The 13957-nt window shown below is 52.4% G+C and overlaps 1 protein-coding gene across 3 annotated transcripts in view; it reads right to left on the reverse strand.

The window, feature by feature from the left end:
• Positions 1 to 6020, reverse strand: part of MECOM (MDS1 and EVI1 complex locus) — a 54930-nt gene extending 48910 nt beyond the window's left edge. For 2 of the 3 annotated variants that reach the window (XM_067301591.1, XM_067301589.1), the window contains exons 1-2: positions 4870 to 4925; positions 4065 to 4199 (exon numbers count right to left, since the gene is read on the reverse strand). The gene's annotated coding sequence lies outside the window, so the exon portion shown is untranslated. Of the gene's footprint in view, positions 1 to 4064; positions 4200 to 4869; positions 4926 to 5988 lie in introns of those variants that run through there. The other variant, XM_067301590.1, reaches the window with a different exon arrangement.
• Between the last annotated feature and the right edge of the window lie 7937 nt (positions 6021 to 13957).

Raw genomic sequence — 13957 nt, forward strand, 5'->3', positions numbered from 1 at the left:
AAACTATTCCTTAAGTACACAACTTTTGCAGGTGGCTGTATGTTTAGGGCTGCTTGAGAAGCCTCTGTGTTTGCTGCCTGCTAGCTGTGTGCAGGGGAGGGGGGGCAGAGGCAGTAAAATCTGAAACATGAAGCTGTGTCTGCAGATTAAAAAAGTTCATAAAACTTGTAAGATGCGATCAGACCTGGTAAAACCTACAGCAGTAGGTTCACTCGTGTAAGTTTATATCACTGACATTGTGCACATTGTTAAGAGTGTAATACTACTGGTTTTCCCCCATTCCAGTAGCATATACTTGAGTATAAAAAAAAGAAAGAAAACACATTTCAGGACACATAGCAAATCAAACCCTCAGTAGACTGACCCTGAACCACGTGGAATTTTCCATAGATAAAGCAAAGGGGATCTTCATGAGCTGCTTTGTTAGGGACAAGACCTGGAAGCTGAGAGCAGTTTCACAGATATATGGCTATATCACTGTCCGAGGTCTACAAGCAATAAGCAAGACAAAAAACAATATTCAGGAGTTCTAACTTAAACTACTAACAGCTACATTTCTTTAAAAAATATATTTTTTTTATAGCTTGAAGATGATTGTGGTCCCAGCTTGAAAATGCATTCTGATTGCATGACAGTTCCCTTACAAGACATTGCTATAGTTATGCTGTGTTTTCAACTGCATTTTCATTACCATATATATTTAAAAACAATGTTTTTGCTGAGATGACAGTGCAGCCAGACAGCCTAACAGTGCTAATCATTCTGAAGCCATTAAAAAGTTGAACTAATAGGAGTTTAACAATAATAGAGAAGAGTCATCCAAGTTAGCAAAAACTGCTATCGAAACCTAACCGACTCTGAGCTGAAAAAATACATTCCAGGGCAATAATAGTGACAAGACTGTTTGCAGCTCTGCACATACTGTAGTCTCTTTGGGGAAAAGGAAAAAATGAGACTGTACTATTTGTGGAATTTTATTATTCATATACATCTTGAATTACATACTTTCAGGTTAGATTAGGTATGACAGGAGATAATAGGAAGACAGCAAAGAGAAATCCTAGATCAACTTCATTTGAAATAAAACAAAAAAATGCAGCTTTTAAACCCTACTCCGCTTCCAATCAAATGAAATATGAGTTGCATCCAGCACACATGTTTTGACTGCATCCCACCATTACCGAGCTGTTCATCTTAGCAAAACTCATTTGTACAGTTATAAGAAAGAGCCCAGGCCTTTTGCAAAGTTGAACCTAAGTGATGAAACCTAACCTCAGACGTGAATCTGGGGGCGGGGTGGTATGTCTCCGAAAAAAGTCTAAGAGAGAAAACAATAAAAAACCAAAACAAAACACGTTTTTCTTTCCTTCTTTTTGTTAGGTGCAGAAGGTACAGCTTAGCAAAGCAGCTCTGAGGTTCACCTAACCCCTGCCTCCAGCAGCCTGGGAATCCTACCTGTCTGCCACCCAAGCTTGAGCTTAGCCGGACAAACCCGTGGCCAGCGCAAGGCTCGGAGCGCCGGCAGTATCTGTTACCTGCCCAGGTACAGCGCAATGTTTGCTTGTGAATTTTACAGATGAGTTGAAGCAATTAGAGGCGAACAATTACCACTGATCAAGTGTCCCTGTCCTCGCCCCGGCGGCGAGCAGCACCGCGCGGCGGGGACGTGCCCTGCGCGGCGAGGGGTGCTGCTGCCCTGCTGGCACCGCTCAGTCGGCGGGCGAACGGGGGGAAAGTCCCCACGCTGCAGCTCACTGCTGCACGTTCCCTGCCTCCACCACTTCTTCTTCCCTCTTTTTTTTTTTTTTTTTTGGTGTGTGTGTGTCCAGGATCCGGCCAGGCAGACTGACAGAAACGCTGCCACGCGCAGTATATATATATATACACAAACACACATGCACGCTCAGCCCTGACTTAGATTTGTCACTCCTTGTATATGGCCACGTTTGGCCGTGTAATGTCCATTTCCCAGTTTGCCTTCCATTAGATTTTATATTACCTCTCAGGAGCCTGTGCCAGAATAAAGCAGGAGGAGGAGCTGTGAGAAAGGCTTTTGGGGTTTAAGATTCAAGAGCGCATTTTTAGCATTAACTTTTTAGACTATGGTCATAAAATGTTGGAGTATGCGTACAATTTTGTGGGTAAATTTTCAGTGTTTCCAGAGGGCCACATGAACAACAAGCTCTTGCTGACAGTGTACAGTTCACAACAAGCTACTTGAAAGACGAGCAATTTTTAATTTTCAAATCTCAGCAACAATAAGCCATAAAAATGTGGAATTATGAACAGCATGATACTGTGCAAAATAAAAAACAAGTCTCCAGTGAATGAAAGAAATTATTGGCAGCAGTACAGCCACCATTACCAAATCTCAGAAATGTAAACACTAAAAAAGAGAAGCTTACAAGCGCCATAACTTTCATTCCAAAAACGTCAAAACGCGTGTGCGCGTTAGTGTGTCAGAGGAGAGATGCTGATGTTTCAGTCTAGCATATATTTTGAGTTGCAGATCAACAATATCAAAGTAAACACAGTAAGTTGTTTTTACCAATTCACGTGATTCCATTTACAGTCTTACCTATTTATGCCAGCTCTTATTGAACATAACATATCTGAATTTGCTATTTCAGTTAAACTATATAGTTTCCTTTTTGTATCCCTGTTACATAAGTGCTCCGCACTGACAGAATTTATTGTTTTTCAGTATAAAACATATTTCAGCTTAGAGAACGTATTTTTCATTTACTAATAATCTTTATGGTTTCTTTAGTTAAACCAGCTGCTATATAAAAAATAAATTACATCTCAGTCGGCTCGTTCATTCAGTAATACATGTGCTCAGGGCTGAATTTTAAAAGTTGAAAATTAAAGAAATTCTCTATCATAGTTTCTGAAAAAGTTATTTAAACCAGTTTTCATCAATTATCTCATATGAGCTAAATACATAATTCTGTAATGCTGCTGGAAATAGCAGGCTGTCCCACATTCATTTCCTATATGTAAGGAATTTGATTGGAAAGAATGATTTCTAATTGAAGCTTTGTGTCTGGTTGTGATTCTTCCTTCAATACTGTCAAGGCAATTAAATCAGCTAAAGATAATCTTTAACATTCACCTGATGCAGTTAATTAAGTGGTGAAAACGAAGCACAGTGATTAGAAGAATCAAATGTTATGTTACTGGTACCAAAGTTGAAATTTGAAACAAGAATTCACAATCAGTTGTTCCTTTGCTATTCTAGACATTTTACTTTAAAGAACTATAGCTTTCTTAACCTAACTTCACTCGTTAAAATATTTCCTAACGGCATGTATTATTTGAAAACTCAAGCAAATCTTGATTTAAGAAGCACCTAATAACTCATCAGCATAACCGAAAACACAATGCTTTACTGCGTTGCTCCTCTGCCTATCCCAGCCATTTTTTTTTTTTTTACAACACACAAGGATAAATAATGTTTGAGCCTAACAACAAGTGGATTTTTTAAGTGCAATAAAAGAAAAGGAAAAGAAACCCACTAAAGATTCTAGTTCAGTGCAGAAGTATTACGAGTTCTCATGAAGAGTATGAGGAGACATAATAATGTTCACGCATGTGTACGTTCAAATCCGAAGCCCTATACACACAGCTACACTTGTAGGATTAGCAGTTTTGTATCTTCACCCTCATTCTCTCCATGAATTTCACATTACAGTTCTCAATTAACTCAATGGTTTAATTTAGCAATCCAACTGGATTGGTACAGGCACCAGAAAATGTTACTAATTCAAAATCAGAAAATACTGGCTTTGCATATCTGAGAAAGTCGTCCCAGTGTTTATCAGGTATAAGATAAAAAATAGGGGATTGTTTATGAATCAGACAACACTGTGGAAAAAATGGAAAATTCATATTATCTGCAGCCCACAGTCAAAATTACTCTATTCTGCGTTTCACATCTGTGCCTTATCTTTTGCCATAACAGCAAACAGGCCAAAATCTGTTGTGAATTGCTGTTATTTTTTTTTTCCATTGACACCTTAGAGTTCCTTAAAAAGTAAGTCCAGAAAGTGAACGCCACATACCTGATCACTTATCTGACATGCAACAAGGTTGTGCTGATTGTAGCATCCAGCAAACTTGATATATTTGAGCCAGTTTCCTACATCTGGTTGACTGGCATCTATGCAGAACTTCACATTGCAAAACTCATCCAAGATCTAAAAAGAAGAATATGAAAGAGTAAGTCTTTCCACTCCTATCTGGGCATGCTAATTAAAAGATAAATCACAGGTTTTCAGATAAACAAATGGCTAACAATATATGCATGTTTACTCACAAATATGCTTCTCTGGTGAGTTTTTTTTAAAAGAATTATATACAGAATTATATACATATCAATAAAAGGACAATAAACATACTGAAAAAGGTCTTGACCAATGTTTACACATAAGCAAGATGTTGTCTAATTATTGCTAAGGAATACTATGTTAATTTAAGAAGAATCTGATTTTCTTGGCACTCATCAGTGACTATTTGCATTTAAAATTATGATTTTAATTAAATGTGATTCTGTCAGGAAGTATAGCAAAAATTACTAAAATAGGTGGGGTTGTTTTCATTTGAGGTTTCTGTTTTGTTTCAGAATTTACGTTGTTTGCAGCTCCCAGTTAGCCTTTTCATATTTGTTACTCTGCCTACCAAATAAAGTTTGGTTCAGAGTTATTTATCTTGTTTTAATATTATGCTTCCCAAACAGCCCTTCCGTGTAACACTTAAATCACTCCCCTTAATTGAAGCAAATAATAGAACTCCCTATGCCAAACTAAAGAAAATAAATGAAAAACAATGTAAACACTCATGCAAAACGTGGCAGTATTCAAGACATACCAATAAACGGTTCCAATTATGCAGACAATAAACAAATATAATGAGATTGCTTGTGGACAAGGTAGAAAGGATGTTCTATTCTAATATTATGACAAATTGCTAATCATTACACAGGACTGAATATCATTATTTATTTGCGAGCTTTGCGACTGGCCTATCCCGAACTCTCCCCAGTATCCCAGCGCGCACACAACGCCAACGCTACATTTGTAACTTCTGCTGTCGGGCACATCCTGCAGCGAGAGCAAACGACCCTATTTTATTTAAGGAAAAAAGGAAAAGAGAAAAAAAAGCTCGCGCTCATACACAAAACGAAAAGAAAAGAGCGAGGGAGATTGTTTCCCCGGTGAAAAACATTTGTATTCACGTCAAGCCCGAGAGCACTTTTGGCCTCGGAGCTGAATGGCCAGGAATCCCGGTATTGTATATCATTTAGTTAATGAAAACCCAGGGAAGTTTCCTATCAGGGGCTCACAATATCGCCTCAGCCCGCTCGCATTCATTAATTAAACGAAGCCAGCGGCGAGCGGCTCCTCCGCGGCCGCGCCGGGGGCGGGGGGCGGCGGCGGGGGGCGCCGGGCCGCGGGGCTCCCGCGGGGCGCGCAGGTAGCGCGGCGCCGCCGCCGCCCGCGCAGCGCCGGCCGGCAGGATCAGGCCCGCGCGAGCATTTCCACAGGAAAGCTGCCTTTCCCCTCTGCCGCTTCCCTGCCTCGCTCCCTCCAAAGGGGGAGAGAGAGAGAGGAGGGAAAAAAATGAATTAAAAAAAAAGAGAACCCAAACCCCCAAGCGGGAGGCTCGCGGCGGCCGCGCCGGGCGCCCCGGGCACCTTCCCCTCCGGGCGCCGCGACTTGCCCGCGCTGCCCCGGCCGCCCCTCTCCTCTCGGGGCGCTTCGCCTTCCCTTTCACCCCAAATCCGCCCGGCCCGGGGAGGGGGGGGGGCTCGTCCCCCCCCTCTCCCCCGGGGCGGCCGCAGCAGAGCCGGCGCGGGGGGCAGCAGCGCCCCGCGGGGCCGCGGCTGGCGGCGGCCGCCCCGTCGCGTCGCGTCCCGCCGCGTCCCGTGCCGCGGGGGTCCCGGGGGGCGCGCGGGGGCCCCGCCGCCGCCGGGCTCGCTGCTCTTACCTTGTGTCGCCGGGAGCCTGCGGGGGCAGGGAGGGGGGGGAGGGAAAAAATATCCTTCAGGCGGCGGCGAGCAACATCTCGGCGTCAAACGCGGGCGCAGGCAGGCGGAGGCCGCGGCCGTCGGTGTCCGGGGCGGCGGGGCTGCGCGGGCGCGGGCCGCTCCACCATTTGCCGCGAGGGCGCTGCTCGGGCCGCGGCGGGGGGCGGCCGGGCCGGGCCGGGCCGGGCCGGGGGGTGGCGGGGCTCAGCGGCCGCGCTCGGCGGGCTTCTCCCGGCTCGCCATCACCTTCCCCTTTCGGCCCCTCCTGGTCTTATCGGCTGCCTTGGCGTGTGTGTGTGTGTGCAAAGAAAGTTATCGGGAGAAAGGGGGGGGGGGGAAGGCAAAAAAAAAAAAAATCCCTCTTTAAGGGGAAAAAAAAAAAAGAAAGGACACCCCGCACAACAAAACAAACTTCTTTCACTTCGCGCCGGGGACGGCAGAAAGTGTGCGCGCCGCGAGAGGGAGGGGTGGCCTGGGCGCTGCCCCCTCCCGCAGCCCTCGGCGGAGCCCGCCTGCCCGCGGCGCTTCTCCCCCGGGGAGCGGAGCACGGCGCGCCGCGGCCCGGCCCCCCCTCCCCGCCCACCCCGTCGGAGCCGCCCGCCGCCGCCGCCGCCCGGGGTTCCCGTTTCGGGCACTGTCTCTTTAAAGCGGGGCTGCCCCGCCGCCCGCGCAGCGCCGGCGCCCCCCCCCCCCCCCTCCGCGGCCCCGGGCGGCGGCGGCGGCGCTCACGGCGCGCTTAAAGCGACAGCGGCCCCGCGGCCGGGGGTCACGGCGGGGTCGCGGAGCGGCGGCCCCGCCGCGGGGCCGCACCGGGAGGCCGCGGGGGCGGCGCGGCCCCATCGCCGCCCGCGGCCTCCGCGCTCCTCCGCCCAGACCCGCGGCCGCGGAGCCGGGGCGCTGCAGCGGGGGGGTGCCGCCGCCGCCCGTCCGCGCCCGCGCCCGCGGCCGCACCGCGGCTGCCCCGGGCCGCCGAGCCTCCGCCGGCGGCGGCCGCCCGCCCGCCGAGCGCGGAGCCGCGCCGCGCTCGCCCCGACGCCCTCGCGACGGCGGCGCGGAGCCTCCGCTTTCCGCCTCTCCAGCAGCCGGGGCGCCCCGGCTCGCTGTTACTGTTGCTATTTTTAATGAAATGCAGCTTTCCGAGCGCTGCCCTTCCCGGCGAATTTCCCCGAGACCCCGTTTTCTCTAGCAGAACAATCATCCCATTTGCAGCCGCTTCCTAAACGATTTTTCTTTATTTATTTGGTAACGAATCTCATGAATGGAGCTGGCGGGAGGCTGGGCTACTTCTGACGGCGAGGCACGGGACGACGCGGCGGGGAATTAATGACCCGGGAGCCCACTCCCACCCGCGGCCGCGACCCCCGCCGGCCCCGCGGCTCCGCCGGCTGCGCGCAGCCGCCCCCGGTGCCGCGGCGCCGCGGTGCCGCCCGCTGCCCGGCGCCGCCGGCCAAGTTTGGCACCATCCAGGTTAACTACGGCTGTATGTAAATAAATATATATTTGGGGGAAGCGGGCAGAAAAAGAGGGCTGAACTTTATCCCTCACTGCGCGTTCCAGAAGTGCCACCCACTTTTTTCTTTTTTTTTTTTTTTAAGTGCAAATATATTTCTCAGCCTAAAAGTCGATTTCTCTTTACCGGGGGGCCGGGGAGGGGGCCAGGGAAGGAGGGCAGGGGGAGGGCGAGGAGCGGAGTGACAAGAGATGATGATTAATTCGTCTCAGCGGCCTGTTATCTGTGACATTGAACTGTTATTTCAGATAATGGCTATTGTTCGAGACGGGGAGGGGAGAGAGAAGGGGGGGGGGGAAAAACCCTGCACACAGTTGTGTTAGGTAGGACAGGAAAAAAATCCTTTGTCAATAACCTCAAAAAACCTGGTGGGAGATTCCCATAGAGCCTGGGCCTGAGAACCTCGCAGCCCGCCCGGTTTGCTGGACCATTGATTTCCTGCCCTCCCTCCGCTTGCCCATTGTGGGAGCCTTTCTCTCTCTCTCTCTCTTTCTCTCTCTCTCTCTTTTTTTTTTTTTTAATTTAGCCATAAATTGGACCGGCTCGAGCTATGAGCTGTTCTATTTTCTTCCTGTCAGGATGAGGGATTTGTTTTATGATGCATTGTGTATTAAATACAAGTAATCTGGGAAACTGATTGCTCGAGCCCATAGGCCTGATCAGAGGCTCCGATAGGGAGCCGGGCCCCCCCCCCCGCTCCGCCACAAAAGGAGGAAACGCCGGTGGATAAACAAAAGGGGCCTCCCGGTACCGGCAGCGGGCCCGGCCGGCACCGGGGCCCGGCGCGTCCCGCCGCCGCCCGCGCCCGCCAGGTGGCGCCCGCCGCCGGGGCACCGCGGCGGGACGCGGCCGCGCTGCGCTGCGCTGCGCTGCGCTGCGGCGGGACGCGCCGGGCCCCGCGGCGGCGGCGGCGGAGGGGGCGGCGGCGGAGGGGGCCGCGCTGCCCCCGCCGCGGGTAGGCAGGGAAGGACCCCTCCGTCCATACCGTTTTCCCCCTTTAGACGCGGCCCGAACGCACCCGCGGCCTTTGCTCTCTCCGCTTGGAAGGTTCGGTAGGCGCTTCGAGAGGCCCAGCTGTTTCCACAGGGTCCCTTCCGCGACTGTTTATTTAAAATAAGTCGCTATATTAGTGGAGGCAGTAAGGAGTTAGTACTCCAGTCTGCTAGTAATTCCCACCAGGCTGTAAACTGATGCCTCTTTTAAGCCTTTAACTTCATGGTCGTCCCAGAAGTAAAAGTTCTCATAATGGAGACCCTATGGGCATCGTGCATTCCAGCACATCATTAAAGCACAGCAAAGCAGCTCAGCCAAAGCCAGATGAAATAACTGCACTGTCCACTTTTAATGGGCTTCCTGTGGACAAACACTCTGCAGAGGACAATACTGAAAAAGCTGGCGATTTTTTTTTTAAATACCGTAAATGTTCGTATTAAGCTTAATATTATCCTTACATTTATAGACCAAGCCACTTCATAACCACATTTTTAAGTGGGGTTTAATGTTATATTTCTCAAGGTGACTAAACACAACATTGAGCATCCTGACTAACACTGTGGTAAGCGTTTAAAATACTAGCCGAGTATATCAAACGCGGTGGTGGAAAGGAAAAGCAAAGCAAACAAACAGAAAGCAACAGCCCTCTAACATATCCACACACTGCAGGACGGACCCACGACAACAGCGACAAGCGGGAAAGGTTGTCGTGATTTCTGCATGCTAATTCCACCCGCTTTGTGTTGCACATATCGACTTTTTAATAAAATACAGCAAAAATACAAGTGCTGCTTGCTGTTACAGGGGAAGAGCCGGATCCTTCCCAACTCTTCCGCAGATGCGGTGGCCCGTCCTGGAGCGGTCCCTGGCCCTTCGGCAGCTGCTGGACCCGGCCGGCCGCCCCGCCTGCCCTCACACGCCACCGGCCTCGTCCCTCCCAGCCAAAAGGCAGCCTTCGAGCGAGGCAGAGGGAGAGGAGGAGGAAATTAAAGGTAAAAAAAATGTAAATAAAAAATTTCCCTTGGTCTGGAAATGGGCCCAACTGAAAGCATGTTAATCTCCACCTCAGTAATTTGGTTCTTCTGGAGAAGACAGAAGCCCTGCTGCTGTGCCCTGCACTTCATAAATCACGTCTTTATGTGGACAAGGTCAGGGCACCTAACAGCTCAGACATGGGCCTTTGCAGTGGCTCGGAGGGCTCCGGCATGTTTATTCTCTCACACAGATCTCCGAGGAGTAGTCCAGCACGCTTCTAATTACTTTTGATTATTTTCATTTGCTGGGGTCAGTCTGGCTCTGCCGGGGCTGCCGCAGGGTGGATTTCCTCCCCCCGGGTGCGGGCCAGCAGGGGATTAGCACTGCGCGCTGCCGGGGCGCCGCGGCCGCGGCCGCTCCGCGGGCCCCGCGCTCGGGGGCTGCGCGGCGCCGCAGGGGGACCCCCCCTCCCCCCCCCCCCGGCAGCCTTTCGGGGCCGGGGCAGCCAGATGCCGGCTGTGCTGGGCTGTGCTGTGCTGCCCCGGGCGGAGCGCCCGAAACGGCGGCGGGGATTTAGCGGTCTGAGAGGATCAGGAGGAGTTAGAAAGCCCCCCCCCCCCCCGGGAATACCGTTTGCCTTCGGGGAAAATGCAATGTAAAGTAAAAACAAAATAAGAAAAAACAACAGAAATCCCAAAACATCAGTGCAAAAAAAAAAAAAAAAAAGCGGAGTACGTGTGGGCGACTGGAAAGTTCACGGAGCTCCGCCAGGGCCGCGGGACGCCGCTCCGCTCGGGGAGTCGCGGCCGCGCTTGGCACGCGCACGGGCGCGCGGGCGCGCAGCGGGGGGGCGCGCAGGGGCCGCCGCGGGCAGCCCCCGGCGCGGCGCTTTGCTGCCAGCACAAACACACCGGCGTGTGCGAGAGCCGCGCCGGGGCCGCGCCGGGGCCGGGCAGCAGCGCCCCGTCCCCGGCCCCGCCGCCCCCGGGCTCCCGCAGCGCCGCCGACACCGCTGCGGTAGCCGCGACCCTGGCAGGAGCTTAGCAGCGATCTGATTACTCAGCAGAAGCGCTCCACTTCTTCTTCGCTCCTAGAACCCGCTCCTCAAAACAGCAAGTTCCTTCACTCCCAAATCGGCGCTGGACGCTCCGATTCCACCGGCTTCCTTCCCCTCTTGGAGCAGCTTAAAATGGACATCGCTTGTATCCCTGCCGAGCCGTGTGTTCGTTTAACCCCCAACCTTTGCTCGTTTTTGCGGGAGCGGGGTGCGAGGCAGAGCCCCCAGCACCCCTTGCAGCTCCACCACCCGCTCCCGGGACTCCCCCATCGCGTTTTGCTCCCGTGCTCGTTTCCAAGGTAACCGCCAAAAACGATAACCACGGAAGCGGACTAGAGAGAGCAAAAGTAACCCCGGCCCCAAATGAAGTATTTCCCCGTGTCAGTACTTCAGCGCGCTCTTCCATCTCGAGGCTGGCCTCCGCTCTCGCTCACCCCAGCACGGCCCCGGCGCGAGCGAGCTCCCCGCGCACCGCGGCGGCCCCCGGCGTGCAGGCCCGCTCGCTCGCCGAGCACCTGGGTGGGCGCTACCGCCGGGGCGGGGGGCTTCTGTGTACGGACGTGTCGATCCGCCGGCTCCATCTTGTTGCGCTGGTTAGTGTCTCCTGTCCCGGCGCGCGGCGGCCTCTCTGCAGGTGTTGTGTGCAGTCGCCACTGATTGATGAGGGGAAATTTCCTGGCCGGGGGCTGACTGATGAGAAGGAGTTTTCTGGCAGGCCCCGAGGCTTGCTGCCGGCGTTTCGTCCTGAATCTTTCGGGATCTTGGGGGGAACGCTGCTGCCCGAGGCTGGCGTCAAGGGGGCATTCCCGCGCTCCGACCGTACGCGCTGAAGAACGGACGATCGCAGCAGTTTTACCCTCTCCATCAATAAGGAAGGTGTAAAGACAGGAGAGACTGCTGCCTGCCTGCCTGAGTGGAGGAGCGCATGAATTTGCTCTTGCCTTGGGGAGAAAAGTGGGAGGAAAAGTTGGAAACCATGTCGAAAGTGCCGTCTCCTTTCCTCACGGAAAGCACGTTTGACCTGACTGCGGCCTCCGTGTGCCACTTGTGGGGAAAGCGACCCTGCAGAGCAGCAGCTCCCGGGGACGCTCCCCGGAGGTGCATGCATCTAGGGCTGCAAAGATATCCAAAAACACCCGTCCCCCCAGCGAGGGAAACCCTGGCAAAGAAAAGCCGAGGAGGTTTCGGAAGGTCACAAGCAGCCCATGGCCCATGCAGCTAACCCGCAAACGAAACGCTGGGGTATGTGGTGCTGCTCATCCAGCCCCCTCCAGTGAGCGCGCTCCTCGCACAGGAGAACGGAAAGGGAATCCCAAAGGTAGCAGCCTCCTGGTTTTCCTCCTCCAAATCTTCCCACAGGTTTCCCTGCCAAAGAGCGTGCTCTGGCTTGGGATGCCGAGGCCTGTCGCTGTTTCTGTTCCTAGTGTTCATTGCTTCCATTACAGAAGAGCCTGGAAGCCTCCGAATCCAGCCCGGGCCCTTCTCGCGCTCGCTGTTACTGAGCACGTGGAGCGAGACAGTCCCCAGCCGGGAGGATTTGGAGCCCAGGCACAGAAAGATAAAATTTTGTTTAAAAAAACCACGCTAGCTAGCTCATTTTAGCACTTGCTATAGACAGGGCAATTTAATGCACTGGTTGATTGATGTGAGCGCTGGCCTCCTATTCACCCAAAAGCTGTGTGTATTTTCCTGTACTTTACCATTCGCATATTTTGAAAGAAAGCCAAAATTCTGGAGAATCTGGGAAACTCCATCCTTGTCGCCCTTATCCTACATCTCTGCCCACATGCTGGGCAGCTGGGAAGGGCCCTTTTCCCTTAAGCACCTAAGAGCGGAAGACCTTAGGCTGCTCCCCAAGCAGAGCGTGGCCCTCCCAAGTCTACCAACATGACCAGAAAAAGATGTTTTAAAATTTTTTTTAGCACTCGCTCATTCATGCTTGCTGAAATACAACTGAACAAACCTATCCCAAGTTTGTGCCTACTTCTGGTTGCCACAACTTCCTATCCTCAAATTGAGCTTTGGGACCCTGTGAGTGGAGGCCGTAGGTGGCGGGGCAAGGGGCTCCCACCTCATCCGGTCACTCCTCTTCTGGCTGGAAACGTGACTTTTTGCAGCAGCTGCTCTAAAAATAGAACAACTCTAAAAAATGCTCTCATGACCCTAAAGCCGTGCAGGGAGCCCTGCCGAGAGGGCACCGTACCCGGGAGGTAGAAAGCACAGCAAAGGTGTTTTGCAGACTTCCTTTGTAGGTGTGCGCAGAAGGATACAACAGGGATCCATTAACTCTTTACTTCCTCCAATGTTTTAATTTTCATGTCTTTTAATTTGCCGAATGGTTTTATGGCCTGCTCCGAAAGCCCTTTTCTGGGCTCTGAACCAGCGGTGGTGTCCGTAAGAGCTCAGGACGAACGGGTGCGTGACAGCAAGCCCGGAGGTTGTACCGGCGAGTCGCCGGGGGGAACGTGGGTCTCTGCACTACCCAAAGCCTGACAACGGGATTTGTAAAGCGAAATGATGGAAACTGGGAAAGAAAACAGCAAACAAGCGAAAACGCCAGGCTGAAAGGGAAGGGTTACCAAACAGACCGTACGCTGCGTAAATTCACGTGATACGCAACAAGATGTTCTCTTTTAATAATCAGTTTTAGGAATGACTGGCGATTTTCAAAGCATTCCCACCGCAGCCAAAGTTTTAACTAGGCGTACAGGAGTGGACATAAACACCTGTGGACTTTATAAGAGCAAGAAGCAATTTACCACCCAATAAAAAGTCAAACACTCATTTTAAAATCTTCAGGTTCGCATTTGCCGTTTTAAACGTGCGCGCGCGGATGGTTCTAGCGGCGGCTCGGAGAGGCGGGATGCGCAGCCGGCACGCGCCAACGCGCAGGCCCCCGGCACCCTGCCCCGCTCCTGCGGCGCGGTGGAGAAACCCGCCGGGAAGAGGCGGCGTCTCGATTTCGTGCCACCTACGCTTTGCGTCAGACTCCGCCGGGGGCCGCGGGTCCGCGCGCGCGCTCGAGCTCCGGCAGGAGCGTTGGGTGCTGTTTGCACTGGGGTCGGCGAATTCTTTGTTACCGGCTTGTTGTGAAACTATAAATAGGTTAAAATCCTGTCAACGGTTCGAGTCGTGCTTGGTAGATAAGTCCGCGGACTGGAATTCAGGAATGCTAATTTACGGAGCCGATGGAGGAGCTTACAAGGTTGATCCTTATCCTGCACTCCGGCAAACTCCCCTAGATTAAGCCGCAAATATGTGGAGCGCAGGTGCCGCTGCAGCGGCTCGGATGCCTGAATGTCAGCGGGCAGAGCCCCACGCGTGCCCCCAGCTCCTGCCTGGAAACTAGCCGCCCGAGCAAACGCATGACCAGTAAATGCTTAACTAGCCGTGT

This window comes from Apteryx mantelli, chromosome 9 (genome assembly GCF_036417845.1).
Source record: "Apteryx mantelli isolate bAptMan1 chromosome 9, bAptMan1.hap1, whole genome shotgun sequence".
NCBI lineage: Eukaryota > Metazoa > Chordata > Aves > Apterygiformes > Apterygidae > Apteryx > Apteryx mantelli.